A 21,024-nucleotide genomic window follows, 5' to 3' on the forward strand; every position below is an offset into this window, starting at 1 on the left:
TTTGATGGGAGGCACCAAAGATTGAGCAAGGGAGCAAAAGAAGGTAGAAAAAGTTCATTGTTCTTGCTGAAAACTCAATTGCACTGCCATTTTTCAATTCCATTGAGAAATGTCAATGTTCTTTCCCACCGTCTGGCGGAGGCAGATTTGACCAGGTGTCTCCACACAGAGTGGGTTCTCACAGTTGGGCTGCGTGTGTGTCATAAAGCTAAATAAGGAGCCAGCTCAGCCCGCCACCCCCCTTCGCTTCTGCCGGCCAGACACACTTCCGCATATGACAGTCTTATAAATAGATGCTGAGCAGCTGGTCCTCCTCTCACCCCCTGACTCCATCAGCTTCCACCATCAGAAGTCCCTGGCAGTCACGCAGCTGGGAGCTCTCCCTTTCCCTTCTTCTCCACCCTCCACCTCTGACACGTGGCCACCACCTCAGCTCTGTCCACTATAACCATTCAGAGATTGGCTGGTGTGGGAGAAGGGCTCAAGGAGATGGGGGCTGGATTTGACCACTGAAGCAAGCTGTCACCCCACTAAATGAGGGCATGGAAGGTTGTGAGACACCCAACAGCCCATAGTAGGAGGTCCAGATGGCTGGCCCAGCCCAAATCCCAGGAATCATTCCGAAGTGAGTTAAACGTTCTAAATATCTATGGGGCTCTGCTATACCTCTATCTATATATGTACCTAGTCAAGAATAGTTTGGGGCAAATAAATATAAGATAAAATGCATTTATTAACTTCTACAAAGTACCAAGAATGTATTCAGGGTTCAAATGAGGGTAGGATTTAGGATAAGGAAAATATATGAAAGAATTAAAGATTTGGAAGCCACTATGTAATTAGGAGATGAGGTAATAGGAGTGATATTTTCTTCCTAAACACTGTTATTTTTTATGAAAAATTAAGGCTTTACAGGGTATCAGAGTTACAGGGATGGTCAGAGTCAAGTCATTTTACAGGAATTAATTGAGTGTCACTATGTGTCGGACACAGGGAATGCAAGGAGTTATCTCCTGGCCTTGATCGACCCCTGGGCTGGTGAGACAGACAGACGAGTCGAGGGCCAGGGAATGATGTAGAAGATGGAGTGGCCAATTTTGCTTTCCGTAAGGAGAGTTTGGGAAGTATGCAGAGAGGACATAGTGTCGTCTAGGCTACAGAGACAGCAGGAGTTTGGGCAGCAGGAGGTGCATTTTTGGCAGGTCAAGGAAACAGTGAAAGGATCCACCGAGGCACAGGGTGCCTGGTGGGGACTGGCTGACATGGGCTGGGGCGGAGTGTGCCACCACAGGAAGGGGATTATAAATGTGAGAGAATGAAGTCTTTGGACAAAGTGTGTGGTAACCACAAGTTAATGCTGAAACTACAGATCTCAATTGTCACCTAAAGAATCCTTCCACTTTCTGGTTCATTCATGTAGGCTAACCTGAATATTTAAATCTCTCATAGTTTAAATCTCCTACTGAGGAGTCATCCTTAAACCATGGCCCCATTCAGATTGTTTCCCAAAATACCCACATATTCACTGGAAATGCATAGGCACACCTCCACTGAGGGACCCTTCACAAAGTGGATAAAAGTTCTGGTCCAGCTAATGCTGGACCAGGGCTCCCTCCTGGGTTAACACACACCAAGTTGTCACATTCTATGGGAAGCCCTCCCGGGCCCTTCCTTATATACTCTCATCGCACCATGTACCTGTTCTTTTCATTGTTGTTGTGACTATGATTTTTTTGTTGATATCTGTTCCTTTCTGCTGGAGGATGGCAGAATAGCTTTCCTCCCCGCTGAATCTCCTATTTCTACACCTGCCTGGCACACACTATACACTCAGGAAATAACTATTTCTTGAAGTTTTGTAAGAGCTAGCATTTACTGAGAAGTTTTTGTTTAATCTTTCACAACCACTTGTGAAATAAATAGTGTTAAATGATCCCATTTTACAGACAAGTAAATGGAGAATCAAAGGATTAAGTAATCTGCCAAATGCTAACTAGTGGCTGAGCTGGGATCTGAACTCTGGTGTCTGACTCTAGAGGCCATGCTTTACCAGCTTGCATGGGCTGGGAGCGGCCATGGAGAGGGCCTGGTGGCAGAAAAGGAAAGCACAGTGACCCAGAGAAGGGGAGGCAGGGAAAGTGGTGGATAAGGAGTAGGGGGTGTATGGAAATCCTTTCTTCCTTTTAGGCTCAAGGGACCCCAGTCTCTGGCTTTACCACTAGCTCACCTCCATCTCAGCTGTGGAGAGTATTTTAGTCAGTGAATGAGGCTGGTCATCCTCAAGAAACGCTGCCCACCCACTCGGACGGCCCTCCCCAGCCGTGCACTGCCGAGTTCAAGCTGTCGATTGTTTCCTCAGGTGCCCCTCGGCAGCAGGTCCCCCCAGCTCCCCATGCAGGCTCCCTGGCTCTCACCTCTGACCTAGGCCCTGTTCTTGGGAGCATCTCCACAGCAGGTAAGAGGCCAGGTGGCTCTGAGTTCAAGGGTCACATAGTTCCTGGGACATACAGCAGATGACCCTAACTAAGACTATCACTACATGTGTGAATCTGAAGTGTCCCATAACCTCCCTGAGCCTGGGATTTAGATGGTCCCTTGCAAATGTGCGTCCTTCCCTATTTCAAAGCCATTTCACTACCTGTAAGTCTTAATTTGATGCCAAGTGGACAATATTTTGTCCTGTCCTGAAAGTTCAGCTGGCTTTCTCAGCTGGACTTAAATAAACTGAACGCTGACCTGTGCTAAGTGCTCTACATTTATCGTCTCATTTCATCCTCACAGTAGCCAAAGAGTAGGTATTAGTATCTCACATTTATAGATGAAGAAACCAAGGCTCAGAGTGATGAAGGCACTTAGTGTCACCAGAGAGTGAATGGTGGAGGTGGGATCAGAACGCTGATTTTTCTAAATGAAAACTAGGGTACTACAGGTTAAGAGCCCATCATGGCTGCCAGCATACTGTATGTATAATTTTTTTCCATTTTGGGCTCTTGAAAATAAGATTTTTGAGCAGTCAAATCTATTACCTGAAATATTGTAAGGAGTCAATGTGAGGATTTCTTTCTCAATCAGCAGGTTGATTGTTTAACGATCTTTTCTTTTAAGAAAATTAGCCACCAGATTAATAAATCCCATCTTGGTGTGTAGTGGCAATTCTAGGAAGCCTAAGCTTTATCTTCACAGAGAAAAATGCAAGGGGAAAAAAGGGGGGTAGTATTGTCTGAATGGTTTCATTTGGGGATTTTTTCAACAACAGCTTTTGTCTAAGAAATTAAATGTGACAAGAAATTAATCCACATTGTGATCTAATTATTTTTAGAATTATGAGAAAAATGTAAGGTGTCTCAACCATTTAATTTTGAAAAGTGTCTACCGAAATTAACTTTTATTACCTTTCATAAAGATTTTTAGTTTTTTGCCGTCCTTAAATGGCATTTTCCACAGTCACTAATGTTGCTATTGTTGTCATGCAAGGTCACTAGCATATAAGGTAGGGTGACTTACAAAGCCTGACTTTAAAGGACATGTGACATATGACGATCTGGGCTTGTCCAAATATAATTTATCAAATTAATGAATCAGAATGTGGGAGCAAATTAAAGCCCCAGCCATTGTCCTGACTTCCTTTATGTCTCTAAAGGATCAACTGTTAATCAGGAAGGAACCCCAAACACGGGGAGCTTCCTTGTGGGGTGTTAAAAGCAATATCAATCTGCCCCTTGAAAATTAGACTAAAGTAAGACCAACAATAATGGAAAAATGGCTAATGGGGATCGAATTAGTTAACATAATTAAAAATATTTGAATTGGGGAAGAATTCACAATTGTGAAATTTTAATAAGGAATGTTTTGGAGATGTTTAAATCACACCTATCTTTCCCAAAATATGTCCCCCAACTGCAGGATCCAGTGACCCAAATTCTGAATATTGAAGATGATCTTCAGGGGAAAAAGGCACTGGATCCAGAAGGCACCAATCAAACTCAAGAGTGTACTCTGCGAAGAAACCTGCCTAAGTCACCTACTCTCAGGAAAAGTGGGTTTTTACAGCATTTGGTAGAGAACAAGTCACAAGTGAAGTACAAGAAGTTCTGTTGAGGGGAAAGTAAAGGGGAGAACGTGGAGCCCCAACAAGAGAGGGTCCACAGTGATGGTGGAACCCCCAGGGCTGCGGGAAGGAGCTCCAGAGGTGGGGAAAGCCAGGGGATGCTACATTTTATTTACTTAGCAATTCTGTAGGCCCTTCCGTCATTCAGGATCCTAAATTCAGTGCTAACCCCTGGGTCACGGTTCTCCTAAATACCACCTTTAAGCCCCGGGGAAACTCACATTCACTTCTCTTGTCCTAGATCCTCAACACAAATGGCAACCACATCCAAATGCCATGCAGGTCTGCAGCTAAGGTGCAAGCTGGAGGGGATGGACTCTGCTTCAGAATACGGGAGGGGGAGGATTTCCTCAGCAGAAGCACTTAGGTAAGAGAAATGACAAATTAATTAACTTGTCAAATTCTTACTTTCACAAAGCTTGAATGCAATGGATTTTAACATAACAAGACACCATTTCCTGGCAGCGCCAAGTATGCATTTACTTGCTTCTCTTCTTTCTCCAACTGGGGATTCCGAAGGTACTCACACGCTAACGTGGCATTCAGAACAGCTACACATGGCTGCTAATGTGTATCACTCTGGTATTTGAATATATACACGGGTCTCTATGTAACATGAGTGAAGTATGATACTGATTCTTTACATTGACGGCTAGATGGACATTTAATAATGGGGCTGCAAATAGTTGTTTTTAACAAAAATATATGACAAGATTTATATTTAAAACGTTAAATGGAAATCTAGCCTTTAAATAATGTATATTTAAATTTTTTTAAATTTTAATAGACTTTGGATATTTTAAAAGAAAATTTTTTTTGTATAAAATACATAACATAATATTTACCATCTTAACCACTTTTAAGTGTACAGTATAGTAGTGCTAGCTATATGTGTCTTGTTGTATGACAAATCTCTAGAAATTTTTCACGCTGCAAAACCGAATCTCTATACCCATTGAACAACGATACTCCCTCTTTTCCCCCTCCCCAGCTCCTGGCAGCTACCATTCTCCTTTCTGCTAAAGAAAAAAATTTTTTGAAAATATAAGTCAATTTTAACTTCTTTCATTTTTAAGCTTTACTTTCATTTACATTTTTATAAAAATAAATTCAAATTGTATGTATTTTAATAAAATTGTATCTTACTATTTTAATTCTTTAGACATTACTTTCAATAGAACACAAATTATATGAAAAATCTTGACTGTGATGTCTTAATTAGTGATTTTGTTGGAATTAAGGCAAAAAATAAATTTTATGGAATAAATACATGATTTTTTATGAATTATGTACGTCTTTATTATTCATTCAAATATCTCTAGCTGATCAACATAACACTCAGACAAATGCAATAAAAATTAGTTCAGTCATTTTTGACATTTTGCCAACTTTAAGTCATATAAAGGCTGTAATTTTTCTCATATTTTTCAATTTTGTCTCTATGAAATATGTTTTTCAAGGAAGGAAAATAGAACATATTTTATTTAACAGTTTATTAGCTTTAAATATTTAGACATATGGTATGTGGGCCTGTATTTGTAATCCTGTCTGGCCACCAAAATATGAGCCTGCCTGATTGCAATTGCATGTCTAATTATCATTAATAATGATACACATGTTATCACCATGTCTTCACCATGTTACTATAAATTTTCAAGGGGCAATTATTTGTTTTGTTTATCAACATATCTCCAGTGTTTGGAATAAATCTGGTGTATAATTGATCCTCCTACAAATGTGTTAAATTATATTGAAGTCACCTTCACTGATGACAACTAATTGAGCTACTGAGTGAGCCATTGTATTAAAAATCCATATAGGTACATACCAAGTGCTATGGACAGTAAGTATTGCTAAATTCTAGATCTCATGTGTAATATAGGGATAATAAAATTACCTACTTTGCAAGGTTGTTGTGAAGATTAGAAAAGAGAATTCATGTGAGGCACTTAGCCCAGGGCTGACACAGAGTATCCACCCAATAAATGATGATGGTAATACAAGTAGTAGTTCTGTAATAGTAGTAGTGGTCCTGGAAATTGTAGTGGTGATAGTCGTAATAGTAGTAATAGTAACTGATATGGAAGTTCAGGAACAAACAGTGTCTATGGGCTCAGGCATCATGAAGGAAAACACAGAGGTATTAAAGAGTTGAGCATACTTGAAAAAATGTATTTTTGAAAAGATGTGTCAAGGAGTCTAAGCTAGATAAAAAAGAATTGAAGAAAGGTAAAGTGGAGAAACCCATAGGTCAGTAGATGAAAGCAGCTGTAAAGGATAGAGGGTGATATAGCTGAATGGTATAGTTCACAATGAAACTTGATTGCAGGGAAAGAAGGTCAGGGAGTTACAGTCAAGGAATAACAGCAAGAAGCAGAGAGGACGGACTCTGAACCCTCTTGCCAGCCTCGAGGTTTACTGGATGGGAAAGGATTAAGAGTCACACTGTGAAAGAGATTCAGGGGATGCAAAATTGGGGGGAAAGATACAAGCTTCAATTAAGGGAATGAGTTAAAGAGAGCACTCTGATAAAAGACTATAGATCTGTTTTTCTGGAAGATGGAAATTCTAGACAGCAAGGTAGAAGCGTTGACAGACTTATGGTGAGGGCTGGATCAGGAGCAAGGAAGAAAACAGGTGATGGAGCAGTTCAGCAGGATGTGAAGAATATATCATCCCAGTCCTGTCACCAAATCTGTATGAATTTAGATAAGTGACTCAACTTTCTGGGTTCATCTCTTCATTTAAAATATAAACTTAATAATACTTGCTTTGTGTATCAATGAAAAAAAAATTTTAATATATAAATATTTGGAAGCTTGAAAAAGTGAAACATGCTTTAAAAATATGAGGTATGATTATGACATTCATATATCAAGTCAGATTGGGTTCTCAGTTCAAATATTCCAGATACACTAGTAAATATGTAGAGACACGTGGGACACCAGCTTCAACTATCTGATGGATTTTTGTGAAACACAAGTGATTCAGAGCATTGGTCATAACAATAACATCAACCATTGGCATGTTACAAGTCAAGCTGGATAAAGAGGTACATGAAGAAAGAAGAGAGCAGACTAGGAGAAAGAAGGAAGGACAGACATCTGGATGGTTCCATGAAGCCAAAGAACAGGGGTGATGGAGGACAGCGCTCCATAGACAGGGCTTCCACTGCCCCACTGGAGCCACAGCTCCATTACATGCCACAAACTCAGCAGTCTTGAGTGCAGAAGCAAAGAATAACTTAACAGGATACAGTTTAAATTAGCCTCATGGGAGGACCTGAGTCATATTTGGGTAGAACAGTGATATTATTTCCCTGGCTCTAGCAATATTTTTCCCCAAAGCTTGGCTGTGCATAGCTTTAGTCACACATCTCTTCAGAAAATTGTAATTCACTGTAGTTTCTCACGTGTTAATATATCACATTGAGTGTTGACAGGATGGGCATTTAATTATCTGGGGATTGCTGTACTTTCTTTGCTTCTTGAGTAATGAACTGGATTCTATACCAAAGTGTGAGGTACTTACAGCTTCTCTGAAACACCAGGGACTCTTCCTTAAGTTGCACAGGGATTCAGCTATTCACATATACCCCAAGAGGGTAAGTGAAGCAATTATCTGGAGATTGCAGGAAAGCCACTGACTCATCTTAATTATCTGGATATAAGTAAAATCCAGTTTCAACAAACTTTAAGACACTGTCCTAATTACTTTGAATGTTGAATACTATTTACAAGAAGTGACTCATCATTTGAGCATTAGATCTCTGTTGTATAGGCTGTTATCCTTGTAATGGTGTCTGTGATAATGAGATTTAACCTGCTTGAATTATCTAGAAAATGGCCTTAAATTATCACTTCATTTTTGCAGAAGTATGTAATCCACCTTGAGTAGAGACAAGCAAAGCAGAAAATACCCCTATTCAGTAATGTACGTGGATTTGCAGACCATGAACTCTGCCACAGTCAAATTATGGTTCTTACAAAACAATTTATTCTGAGTTCACTGGAATGAAGGCAGCAGTGGGTTTAGCCTCCTCGTCCTAGTTAGTTTTGCATTCCGGGCTGCTTGTTTAGATCAGCTTGTACATGATTTAGTTCAGTTGTTTCTGAGTATTGCCTTTCCTTAGCCTGGCCCTTCATATGGGCTGGTTTTGTGAGCTGCTTCAGTTGCCAAGGTCATCAGTCCCTGGCCGCATTTAGACAATACTACAGGAGGCTATGAGGTCTTGTAACGTTACATCTTCATACCATTATAAAGGCTTTAAGTACTACAAGGCCACAAGAAGGTGAGCTCCATTAAGAAATGGAAGAGCAGCATACCAAAGTATTACCTGAAGGCCTAGCACGGTGTCTTACACACAGAGGGTGCATGAATGTTTACTAAGTAAATGAGAACATGGTGTGCCCCATATTCAAACACAGCTGCCACAGAGCTATGTAAAAAATTGCTTCACACACTATTATAGTTTGATCCAACTTTGCTTTTCAACTTCAGATTTATACTTTCAACTAACCAATTGACATCAGCATCTTAAGACCCCATAAGCAGCCCAAAACCAACATTCTAAAAGGTGGTGGGGTAGGCAGCCCCTAAAATGGCTCCCACGGATCCTGCCCCTTGGTATTCATGCCCTTGTGTAATCCCCTTCCCTGAGCAGGCTGAAGTTAGTAACGTGCTTCTAACAAATAGAATATAACCAAAGTTCTGGGATACTACTTGTGAGGTTAGGTTCCCCAAAGACTCTGGCATTTGACTTGCTTGCCCTCTCTTGCTCCCTCACCCTCTCTGTCTCTCCCTTGTTCACTCTCTCTCTCTCTCTCTCTCAGAGTCCTTGCTCTGGGCAAAGTGAGCTGCCCTGTTGTGAGCAGCCCTGTGGAGAGGCCAGTGTGGCAAGGACCTAGTACCTTGGCCAATGCCCAATGAGGACGTGTGGCCTGCCACAGCCACACAAGTGAGCTCGGCAGTGGGACTGTTGAGACCTTCCAAGAGCCACGTGAGTGAGCTTAGGCATGGATCCTCCCTTAGTCAAGATTTGAGATGCCTGCAGCCCTGGTTACACCTTGACTGCAGCCTTGTGAGAGACCCTGAGTCAGAGACGCCCAGCTAAGCCTTGCCTGGATTCCTGGCATATACGATCTGTAAGATAATAAATGCTTATTGTTTTCAGCTGCAAAATTTTGGGGTAATTTGTTACACAGCATAGATAACTAATACAGTCAGTTCTGTGTTTTCTATGGTATTATAACGATCTGATAAATGGCATCCTTGCTTCACACTCTATTTTTTTCCACCACAAATCCAATCATACTCACTTCACTAAAGATGTTTTATGGGCTGTTGTTGCTCCAAAAGAAGAATTCTAAAAGTCTGGCACAGAACATCCTAGGTCCTTTGTAATCTGGCATTTACCTGCAGCTTTTCAACCTGTTTTCTATCAGTGATCCAACTTCTAAATGTCTCTGTTCCAACTACACCAAATTACTTGCAATTCCCAAGTGCATTACATATTTTTATGTTCCTCTGTTCTGTCCCGGCTGTTCCCTCTGTCTGGTATGTCCTCTCCATCTCACACCTTACCCTCCTGGAGAACTGCTACCCATCCTCCAGGCCTCAGGCCCCAATATTCCTCTCTGTAAATTGTTCTATTCCAGGCAAAGCAAGGCACCCCCTCCTCTGTGTCCCATAGCACTCTGCTCCCGCTATACCATTCTCTCTCTGAATACAATGTGGGTTTCTCATAGCTCGGAAACATGGTTCCTAGAGCATGATCATTAAAAGCAAAGGATTGGGAGCCAAACTGACTGGGTTCAAAATCCCGACCCAACCTCTTTACTTAGGGGCAAGCCTTGGACAAATTTTTTAACCTAAATCTCAATATCCTAATCTGTAAAATGAGGATAATAATAGAACCTACCTATTGGGTTGTTTTATAGCAAATGAGATAGTGAAATGTGCCGAGCATAGTGCCTCATGGTAATAAGTGTTCAATTCATGTTATTATTATTTGCATCGCTAGCCACAGAAACCAACACATAGTAAAATTTCAATTAATGTTTCACGATTCTTTGAAACTTATTTGCACTTCCAGTGGGGACAAAGTTTGGCAAAGAAATAAATGTTAACAGTGGTAGAATTTCAGGCATTGTGGACACCTGTTTTGCCTCCTCCTAAGGTTGGCCCTGGATATTAATATGAAAAGAGCTAATAAATTAGCAGGTAGTCAAGAGAGCAGTGTTCATTTATTCACTGGGAACTATCTGTCAAGGGTCTGGAAATGAAAAGATTTTCCCTATTTATGTGATGAAGTGATTATAATTTGAGGATGAAGAAACAATTTCCATTTTTTTGAAAGAAAAATTGCCAGGGAATCAATTTGAGAAGCCCATAGTCTTTGACAAGCTCTTTCAAGCAGCATGAGACAATAGAAGGGGCCTAGGCTGAGGAGTCTGAAGACCTGGGTTCTAGATCCAACTCTGCATTTACTGGTATGTCTCAGGGCAGGACACACTCATGCCATCTGTAAATGGGGGATGGTGGTACCCATTCTCCCTAAGTCACAGCACTAAGCCACAGTCGGGAGGAGCAAATGATCATATATGGGAAGACAATGTTTGAAAGTTTAAGAAAACAGAAATGTACGATGTGTATATTTTTGTGGTTTCCTATTTAAATAAGAAATAGTCAAGCATGTGTAAGGACAGCAATGGAAGACATAATTGATTCTGCTTATGTAAATGTGGTGTTTTTCTTACACGCTTTCCAAAAAATTCAAAGGAAGTCATAAGACTAAAAGTCATTTTAAGGAACTTTTTTTTTGTAAATTGGAGTAAAAGTGATTTTTCTTTTTTGGAACTAACAGAACATGACTTAAAAAAAAAAAAAAAAAGGAAACCCTGAGGGATTCAGTATTTAACACAAAGGAGCTCAACGTTAAGAGACAGGAACTAGCTTCTTTACTGTGTGCTTGAGTTCTCACAGATGTCATTGGGTCAGGTAGATCAGCTCTAAGATATTAGCAAGTCTCTGTATTTCTCAGGGGGTCTATTTGGAATCTGCTCATTGTTACTTGTCTTGAAAGGGCCAACCTATCTGATCTCCTTCAAAACCACTGTTGTAAGTAGGAATTTGAAAACATCAAATGCAAAAGATGATTCCAGATAAACTAGATGAGCATGGTTATCCTTAAAGATTGATTCATTCCAATAGAAAAAAATAATGAAGGAAAATGGTAGCCAACCAACAGGGTCTCCATATTAAACAAGGCATTCCAAATCCAGAGGTTTCTCCTTTGATTTTCTCTCAGAGACAAAAATCACTCTTCACAATTTGAAACAAAAGTAAATGGAAGTTTGCAATGCTAAGAACTCCTGTGGAAATAAGGCGAAATAAGACAAGGCCTTTAGACCTGTGAGAAAAATCAATCTGATGGAAAATTGACAAACTTGTTTAACGTGAGGCACAAGAGCTGAGGGCTGACCCCAGAGACCTCCACTGAGACACCCCTGAAGTTCCCGTCAGATCCCTTAATCCATTCAATTACACAACAGCATCTCAAAGGGAACCTTTTTTTTTTTTAAACCAAACATCATTTTATATTAACTTTTTTGCCTTTGTGCTTTAAATTCCAATTTCTTTCTCTTCATTCTCTCTTCTATACTAAATTATTAAAATCACCAACTGCTCTACAATCAAAAATATTTCAGAAAGCAGTGATGCCAAATTTGGACTGACTAAAGTGAAATCAGACAGAAGGAAAGATATTTTAAACATTTCCATGCTTGGTGCATTGTTTAAGGATATGGCAACAAGTAATTAAAATTGACTACTTGGCTTTTCCCCATGAAACCAACGCTAAGTTCAGTGTTTGGCCCCATTACAGCCTAATTCAGACCAGGGAGGCATCTGAGTGAAATGAAACACATTAATATATTTATAAATAGACAGATTTTTTTCTTCATCTATAACTTGTTCCTTTTTTTAAATATATTTATAAGCCACGGTAAGATGATAAAATAAGTAAAATTACATGTCGGTTGGAAAGTCAAACTGGAAAGTCAGAATGAAAAGACAAGATAGATAACCTTTTACAATTAGAGAAAGGAAGTGGTTCTTGATTGTTTTTAAAGAACAGATTTTACTCAAATGTCACTTAAATGGACTTGCATGCGTAGCTAGCCATAGCAGTTCTGACCTGTATGCTTTTCATTTGCCATCATCTATCTATATACACACTTACACAAATAAAATAGCGTACCCAACTACACAGAGGGAGCAGAATTGCACTTCGCCTTCACACACAAGTCACAAACACACCTCCACCACTGACCTTGCTGCCTTCTGATGGGTGATCACCACTGTCTCCTGGTCAGGAGTTTCTATTCAACGCCTGTCAGCTTCTAGCCTAGCCCCTGGCTTTACTATGCTGTCATATGCATCTGTCATCTCAATTTCATTCAGTTCAACAGTTGAGTTCAACCAACACTTACTGAATTTACTCTGTGCCAAGCACTGTGCTATGCGCTAGAGATGCAAAAATGGCCCCTGTTCTCAAAAAATTACTGGAAGAGTGAGTCCCTTAAAGTTCCTCCATTGAAAGGCCCTGTATTCCAGGCAGCACGGAGCAGAATAAAATTGGTGAATCCCAAACTAACAAGTAGGCTTTGTTTAAAAAAGAAAAAAAGGGGGGACTCATTATTTGATTGGAAATCAATTCACATTTTTTTTCTGTGAAAAAAGAATATTCACATGGCTGGGCCTATGGATGCTTATTTAACTCCTAATGTGGCTGAAATTCCCTTTGATGCCAAAGAAAAGTACAATGAAAGGAAACTGCACTGCTGTAAATGTGGACCATTTCAGATATAAGTTTCCTACTTTAAAAAAAGTCTGTACTAACTTTCAGGGTCTAGAAACCACTTTCAAATATTACCTCGTTTGACCCCATGAGATCAGAGGCTTATTGATCTCAGTTATTACAAATTAGGAAACCAGGCTGGGTGAGGCCAAGGAACTCGTTAAGGATCACCTGGTTAGGAAGTGGTGGTTCCAGGACTGAGGGTCTCCCAATGCAAGAGCCCCTGTTCCTCCTTCTACCTGAGGCTGTGGGGAGATCTCTGGGGTAATACAAGATATTGCACCAAAACACTGAATTGCATTTAAAAATAGAAATACAATGTTTCATTTTGTTATAAAGCAGAAACTAACACCCCATTGTAAAGCAATTATACTGCAATGAAGATGTTTAAAAAAAGTAAGAAAATGTTCACCTAGAACTTTCCAGTGCTCCTGGTATTTTTGATTTCTTCCTCATGACTTCTAGGAGTAAATATACCTTTTGGGGAAGAATGAACTTATCCTGAAGCCATATTTCTGGCAGTGGATGAGTAGCTGGTGAACCACATTTTACTTGCCTTACTATTGCAATAGTTAGTTCTTGGTTCCATTTCTAGATAATGACAATCTTTAAAAAAATTTTCCCCTTCAGTTTTCAGGTTTGGAAATTGACATACTGATTAATTAGAAAAGAGAGAAAGGAGCTGCTGCTAAAATAAAAGGGAATGTTTGTAAAGACTGTTTGGTTTTGGACATGGGTCACCTAAATTTTCATTTATTTCTTCAATGAAGGAGTTAAAAAAAATGTCAAGTCAGTTATCAAGGCATTAGTTGGACAAAGATTGCATATTTTATCAAGCATTTTATGCAAAAGATAGATCTTTAAGAAAATCAGACATAAGTAGCCTTTCTGATTATGGGGATCCATAGTGTCAGCAAATGAGTGACACTTGGAAAAACTTATTTTAAAATTAAAATGTCTGAATTTCAGTCCTGTGCTGAAGATAAGGAAACAAAGGCGTTTAGACCACAAATTGCTAGGCTGAGTGTCAGAAGCAAATCTGTTGTAAGAAATGCAGTATATCCTGCTATTTTCGAGTCCACAATACAACTTCTGTGTGCAGACTTGCTCTTACCTCCTCCGCCTAACTCCATTTCACTTAGAATACACACGTAGTTTATTACTGTACCATGCAATGGTGACATATTACTTTTACTTTGTGAGCCGAATATTGCACTTTCCCACATGTTACTGAGCTGCAAGCTTTTGTGAGCTCTCATGGGAAATTTGTGATGGTGTGAAGTGAACTCCTGTCACCACTCAATGGAGTGCAAAAATAGTGTAGCTCTTGCTAAAGACCTGCATCATATCTTGAAAGATTGCACTGATCAAATCAATACCTTCAACAAGATTTGTTGTAGCCAACCTCGTTTAAATGTGTGAAATGGATATAGTATGCTTAAGAACATATAGTTGGCTATCTCCTTCCATTGTACTCCTTCTAGCTAATCTTTTGGTATGGATTTTTATAAGTATAAAAAACAAAAGGTAAGTATCCAAGCACGAATACTGGCATTCTGTGAAGAGGATGTGTTGGAGTCTCACAGATCTAGATTCAAAGCCAAGCTCTGTTGCTAAGTAGACATGTCACCTTGGGCAAGCTTCCTAACCCTTCTGAGCCTTGGTTTCCTTCTATGCAAAATAGAGGTGATGATGTCTGCATCACAGGCTTGAGAAGTACCAAGCACAAAGCAGTTACCCCCTATATGCTGATTTACTCTCTTTTCTTCCCTACTAGGCACCATTCTTCTTTTGCTCCATGATTCACCCACTTCTCATCTCTATTATCACACTCTTGAATATCTGTACATTTATAGGTGTTCATGCATATGTGTGGATTTACCCCTTTATATTCATACCATTGAATATTGAGCTGAACGGTGACTTTTTTCCTGCATTACCTTTAGAAATTTCAAAATAAGTTCCTTTTTTATATGATTTAACATAGGCCATTAAAAATTTTAATAGCTATTTTAATTTCTAATTGGTACAATCAATAAAAAGAAATGTTCCTCTTAAAAAATGGGATTCCTGACCCCAAAATATGTAAAAGGCATTTGTAATTAAAAAGGAAAGTCTAAATGAGTTCTATTTACTTGAAGCTTATCTGACAATATACTGAAAAATTAAGCATATGAAAAAGGGTGTCTATAAGAGATTTAGTCACATACTAAAGAAAATATTGGTTCTAAATAGGAGAAATTTAAAGTGAAATACTAGAAGAGATGTTAAGAAAAGAAAGAGAGCAACATATTACCGAGGGCCACACACTCCATTTGCATATGAATTTTGCCCTCAGGATATACCAGGAAGAATAAAGGCAGGCTGGGAACAAGACAGATCATGTCAGAAAGAGTCCCGGTAATATGGCTTTAGAAAGTGTCTGCAGTCCTTTGCTTAAGCTGGGACCTTAGAACACAACAATTTCAGAAAGTAGAAACAAACTTTAGTGTGCTGAACAGCAGCCATATTTGAAAACCTAGTGGCAAAATTCATAGACTTTGCCCAAGGCCTTCATACTGATACACGATGCTTCACCCTTAGCAAGCAGGCATTAGGAGCTGAGGGACCCTCTCAGGAGAGATTTTTGTTTATTAAGCTCTTTTACCCTTGTGGCCGAATAATATTTTAAAATTTTAATCAATCAATTTTAATCAACCCTTTCAAGCAGCTGGGCCACTTTAGGGTCATTGTTCAAGGTTGGGAGGCTACAGCAGGGTGGAAACCAAAATTGCATTCATGGCTTTCATCATCCAAAAGCCAGGGCCCCCGAGTGTCCTGAGGAGAGAAAGTGACAAGAAGTTTGAGAGCTGAGGATCTGAGTGGGAAAATGTAGAAATGTATTTCTCCCCACCTTTAACTCCTCAGACTAGAAAAACTTCCCTGGGCTGGAGAAGATGGAAAAGAGATAGGAAAGAATCCATAAGAAAACAGATGGTGGTGGCTCCTGGTTAGAAGGGTCTTTTGTCCCTATCTCCTGGGCTGAACCCTGTGGAAGCAGGAAAGCCCTAGGCGCTTTCCAAAAGCTGAGACCGGAGAGCAGCTGTGCCCTTTCCCAAGGGGTGAAATGGTTGTGCAGTGAATCTAGGTAGCCAGGGTAGGATCTACAATAGTCTTGCAAAGATTTTCATGTCTCAGCCTGGCACATGGCACAAAAATAGCAAAATGATGACTCTGACATCAAGCATGGCACCGAGAAGCAGAGAGAGAGAGAGAGATTGACCTCAGGGGTCCAGGTGAACAGGAGCAAGAAGGCTGACAGACTACTAAGCAGAAACCGAGTGGGAGAGACTCCAAGGACTAAAAGCGTTCCTGTCACCCTCCTTCCACACGGCCCCTCTGTGCCTTCAGATGCCGCCCCAGAGAGAAAGGCAGGGTAGAACCTTAGATGACGGAGGGCAACTTTCCTCCACCTCAGCAGAGCCCGGACTTAATATAAAACTAACCAGAGTTAAAGAAAAATAAACTCTGATAACTCTTGCATACCTGATTTGTGATGTACAGCCTTATCAAAACCTAATAAAAAGTCCAGAGATGAAACTAGATAGGCTGCCGAGGAGAGACTAGGGGGCGGGACAAGGGCAGCTGGAACAGGGCTGGGGCAAGAACGTCTCCTTTGGTCGGAACAGCGTCCCCTCCGCTCCCTTCCTGAGTCTCGCTTAACAATTCTGTTTAAGTTTTGAAGCTGAGAGAAGAGAAGGCCCGTCGGAGGGAATTGAGGCCTTTAACACTGTGCACTGCAGTTAGTTCTTGAAGCACAGCAGCTCTGCCAAGGTGTTTAAAAATGAAGTGCAGTTCCCACCTCCCCACGCCTCACATTCAGGAACTTCAGTCAGCTCACATTCCTTTCACATTTGTTGCAGAAGCTCCCCTTACACCTGAGGGGGAAGCTCTGAGCTTTTCAACTGTTCAAATGCAGTGTTTTGAGACAAGCACAAAGTTTCCATTCCAAAGCAGTAGCGGTGGAGGATGGAGCCCGAGGCGCAGCAAGGCTTTCTTGCCAGGTCCTGAGCAATGTCAGGGCCTCTGCGAGGCAGCCTCCGAGGAGCTGTGGACTCAGACCCTCCAACAGGAGCCAGAAAGAGCCTGAGTCCAAAGAGCAGACTCTGTGCTCATGAAAACATTGAACAGCTAAGCCGAAAAGACTTCTGGTCACTAAACCACAATAAAGCGGGCTTTACTTTACAATAGGGCATGGGTGTTAGTCGCTAACACTGAAGGAAGCTGACGGATGAGCCATCTATATCCCAGGAAGGAAACAGGACTGGCTGAATTTTAAGCAAAAACCTTGGAACGACAAAAACAAATACGTTAAGGGCTGGCCAAGGGCAAGTCAATAAATAAAAAAGGGAAAGGCTCCCTGGTATGGCTGCCAGGGGTTGAGATTGATTACTTTGCATGTGTTATAAGAGAAGTTGCATGTAATGCACTTCATATTTTTGCTTCCAATCACACCATTTCTGGCTAACAGGGGAGAGCTCTGGTCCCGGATGCACACTGCCAGGCCTGCCAGATAAGGGAAAGGTATTCCTCTGGGCAGCCTCCCTGTAATTTGGGGTCACAGTGAAATCACTTGTGCTGTCTCGGATTACTTTCAGAGTGTGGGAAGGAAGATGACAAGAGCATCCCCTGGGGGCTGCAGGGTCCTCTTAAGCCACCTCTAAGGCAGGTGGGGCCTTAGAAGGTGTGGGTCTACCTGGTAATATTTCAGTGACACCTGGAAGGCTCTTTGTCCGCCTCCTCCAATTGCTCTCAGTTGCCCAGCACTCTTCTAAATAAATACAATCTTTCTTTCCACTGTTAGAAAGAATTTCATAGTAAGGTGTAAATGACTGATAGCATATCCTTTCCTGAGGATGGGTTTTGATAAGAGGAACATAAGGGGAACATGGAGTTATTATTGATAGCTGGAGTAGTACCTTGAGGAAGGGAGGAAACTCTGAGTTGGGGAAAATGATGAAAAATGGGAAAGGCGTGGTTGCCAAATGTTGATCACTTCATAAATTTCCATAGAGTCAGTCTTATTCAAAAGTACTGAAATGGCTTTGCTGACCCATGTGAAAGTGTCATTGAGAATAATCTACCAGTTGAGAGATCTTGTATGTTCCACATTATTAACATCAAGGTAGGTAGAACTCCCACTAGAACATCTTGCGAATGCTTGGCATTCTCCAGCTCTGGCTTTCTGGGTTATGTAACCTCTGAGTAAAACATAGTCCTAATACCTGCCCAGCGGAGCTCACTGCAGTGCCTGGAGGGCAGTGGTCAGAAACCATCAGAAGCCCCTTGGACATTTTACAAATGATGGACCCAAAGTGTTCTTGATGAAGAAGTCTTAAGAATCCGCCTTCCAATGTAGGGGACGTGGGTTCGATCCCTGGTCGGGGAACTGAGATCCCGCAAGCCATGAGATGTGGCAAAGAAAAAAAAGTCTCTTCATCATAAATATCCCAGTTCTTCCTAAACTAAGTTATGAAATTGACATGACCTCAACAGAAGTACTAACAGTTCTTTTCTGTACCTAAACAAGCTGTTTTTGGAGGGCGGGGGGTACTACAAATCAGCTCTAGTAGATATTAGAACATACTAAAAAGCCTCAATATTTAAAAAGTGTGACACTGCCACATAAAATGACAGACCTTTGGAAGAGAATAGAAATTATACAAGAATAAAATACATATAGAATTTAGTATATGATAAAGATGGACTTTTTATACAGGGTGTTGGGACAACCAAGTATCATATGCTAAAGGATAAAATTGGATCCATACTTTACACTATACAGCAAAATTAATGATTTAAATGTGCAAAATGAAACCATAAAAGTACTAGAAGGAAACATGGGAGAATTCTTTTATAATCTTGGTATAAAAAAGGCCTTTTTAACTATGACTAAAAATTTAGAATCCATAAAAAAAAGATTGATAAATTCAGCTACATTAAAAACAACAACAACAACAACAAAGCCTTCTCCATGTAAAAGTAGCATCAAGTCAAAGAGAAAAAAATAATTGGAACTCATACATAGACAAAGTGCTCATTTCTCTATATAAGGAGCTCCTAGAAAAGAAAAAGAGGCTAACAACCCAAAATAGAAAAATGAACAAATGACATGAGCTAACAGTTTGTAGAAAAAGAAACACAAATGCAAAACATCAAGATTATCAGTGTCACTCATTACAAGAGAAAAGCAAATTAAAAATATACAGAGATGCTATTTTTCCCTGTGAGATTGACAAAAATCCAAAAGTAGGACAACACATTCTTTTGGTGAGGCAGGAAAAGAGGAGCTCTCATTCACTGCTGGTCAGAGAGCAAAATAGCAAAATCAGAAGTAGGTATTGGGGTGGCCAAAAAGTTCGTTCAGGGTTTTCTGTAATATCTTACTTTTTGGCCAACCCAATAATTTGTCAGTACCCCCAGATTAACAATGCCTCTGCCAGACTTCTGCTTTCAGCCATGATAGAGTAAGATAAACCAAATTTACTTTCTTATCTTAAACAACAAGAGCAAGGAAAAGGAAGAAACATTTGAAGCCCAAGTTTTTAGACAGTGGACAATAAGCAGCACAGGACAATTTTGATGGTTAATTTTATGTGTCAGCTTGACACATGGGTCATGGGGTGCCCAGATATACGGTCAAACATTATTCCGGGTGTGTCTGTGTGAAGGTTTCTGGATGAGATTAACATTTGAATTGATAGACTGAGTAAGGCAGATTGCCCTCCTTCATTCAATCAGTTGAAGGCCTGAGAAGAACCAAACGGCTGACCCTGTTGTAAGTGAGAGGGAATCCCTCCTTACTGACTGCCTTCAAGCCACCACGTTGGTTTTTTTCCTGTTTTCAGACACAAACTGAAACACTGACTCTTCCCGGATCTCGGGTCTGCCAGCCGTCAGACCAGAAATACACACCATCCTGGTTCACAGGCATTTGGTCTTGGACTAAAACAACACTGTCAGCTCTCCTGGGTCTCTAGCTTACTGACTACAGATCTTGGGACCTGTCAGCCTCCATAACTGCATGAGCCAATTCCTTATAATAAATCTCATATATATTCTGTTGGTTCTATTTTTTCTGGAGAACCCTGACTACCACAACAGTGAACCCTGAAAAGAGAGAAACAAGTAAGGTGAGGCTGTGATTGCTACAGCCTACCGCCTAGTGTCAGGTTCCAGTCCAGGGAGGGGCCTCCCCAAGAGCCCACAGCCTTGCTAAGTTGAGGAGACAGAGTTCAGAATTCTGAGAGGCCAGGGAGACTAGAATTCACAGGGCAAAATACCAGAGAGGTAAGAGCTCACAGAAAGTTCAGAGATCAAAGTGTTCCCCTTGAGGGTTCCCCTAAGTCAGGACTCTCTTGAGCCATGAGTTAGTCAGTTCTGGGCTCTCACGGTGGGAACATCTTTACAGACTATGATTCTTGACCTTAAAAGACCCATTTCCTACACAACAGGGTCTCTAAACCCCAACCTGCTACTTCATTTGGTACATAAATTAAGAACAACAATCTACTCTGAAGGAAAATTTGGCCGTGTTGGACTCAGTGGAAGACATGTGTTTGTTTCCAGCATGGTGCCTTTCTAAGAGATTTTCAGAGGGTATTTTTTTGACCATCTGCTATTTTGACCTGATGTAGGCTTCATCTCTGTGCAAAATACAAATCAAATGAAGTGGCAGGAGTGCTCGGTTTTGCATCAGGAGGCTTGTTGTTGGCTTTAGTCTGTCACATAACCTCTCTGGGTTTGTTCTCATCTTTACAAAAGGAAGTTGCTCCACTTTGTGACCTGTAAAGCCCCTTGAGTTCTAGAATTCTATGAAAATTTCTGATAATACATCACAATCACAAAGAATTTACAGTGCTCCAAGATAAGGCATAATTGCACTAGTTCTAAAATATATAGTTATGCTATTTAATTTTACAATGAGATTTAATTAACTTTCCTTTCTCACTGTCAAAAGCCTCAGTGGAATAATTGTCTTTGCAAATCGTGCAGAGCTTTGGTGCCCTGATCAGAC

General features: G+C 40.6%; 1 long non-coding RNA gene across 1 annotated transcript; it reads left to right on the forward strand.

The window, feature by feature from the left end:
* The first annotated feature begins 372 nt into the window (after positions 1–372).
* Positions 373–5,110, forward strand: LOC114486750 (uncharacterized). The gene is made up of 3 exons (XR_003681003.2): positions 373–625; positions 3,904–4,036; positions 4,350–5,110. It is a non-coding gene; the product is annotated as an uncharacterized lncRNA (long non-coding RNA).
* The last annotated feature ends 15,914 nt before the right edge of the window (positions 5,111–21,024 follow it).

Source organism: Physeter macrocephalus, chromosome 8 (genome assembly GCF_002837175.3).
Source record: "Physeter macrocephalus isolate SW-GA chromosome 8, ASM283717v5, whole genome shotgun sequence".
NCBI lineage: Eukaryota > Metazoa > Chordata > Mammalia > Artiodactyla > Physeteridae > Physeter > Physeter macrocephalus.